The sequence below is a fragment of the Cynara cardunculus genome, assembly GCF_001531365.2.
Source record: "Cynara cardunculus var. scolymus isolate 2C chromosome LG 17, CcrdV1, whole genome shotgun sequence".
Taxonomy (NCBI): Eukaryota; Viridiplantae; Streptophyta; class Magnoliopsida; order Asterales; family Asteraceae; genus Cynara; species Cynara cardunculus.
The window spans coordinates 22,577,579-22,578,718 of record NC_037544.1 but is presented as its reverse complement, the minus strand read 5'-3'; positions in this window follow the sequence as shown (position 1 = coordinate 22,578,718).

Below are 1,140 nucleotides of genomic sequence, written 5' to 3'. Positions count from 1 at the left end.
GAAGAAAGGGCCCCATTAAACGCATCAGGGTCTAATGAGACTATTTATGACCTAGTTGGTGTCATTTTGACTCAATCGGACTTTTTAACGAGAATTAATCCATCATATCCACTACCACCAAATGGACCCTCAATCACTCCAATTAATGTCTGATTAGACAAATTATGAAGAATTTAGCTATTCATACCCATTAGGGTCTGATCAAACTAAAATGACCCAATTAAGTGTCAATTTGGGCCAATTAGAATCCTTATGGATAAATGGGCCTATTAACCTACTAGGGTCTAATCAGATTAATTATGACCCATTTAATGTCATTTTGATCCAAATGACTCGATTACAACTAAATAGGCCCAATATACCCAATGAATGTACATGGACCCATCAAGGACATTTAAGAAACATTCTACCCAACTAGTCGTATTAACGACTAATTAGACTAATTATGACCCATTTAGTGTCATTTTGGCCCAATTAGACTCGTTACGAAGAAAGGGCCCCATTAAATGCATCAGGGTCTAATGAGACTACTTATGACCTAGTTGGTGTCATTTTGACTCAATCGGAATTTTTAACGAGAATTAGGCCCATCATATCTACTACCACCATTTGGACCCACTAAGGACCGTTAAGACCCATTCCGCCTTAATTACTCCCATTAACGTCTGATTATACTAATTTTGAACCATTTAGTACCATTATGGCTCAATTAGACTGGAATAGGAGAAATAAGCCCATGATAACCATTAAGGTTTGAACGAACCAAATATGGCCCATTTAGGGTCATTTTGACCCAATTAGACTCCGCATGGAGAATTGGGCCCATCATTCCCATTAGGGTCTAAAAAGACTAATTACGACCTAGTTTGAGTCGTGTTGACCCAATTGGACTTCTTAAGGAGAAATATGTCAATTATATCCACTAACACCGAATGGACCCTCAATCACTCCATTTAATGTCTGATTAGACTAATTCTGACGAATTTAGCACATCATATCCATTAAGGTCTGATCAAACTCAAAATGACCCAATTAGTGTCATTTTGGGCCAATTAGAATCCTTATGGATAAATGGGCCTATTAACCTACTAAAGTCTAATATGATTAATTAAGACCCATTTATTGTCATTTTGATCCAAA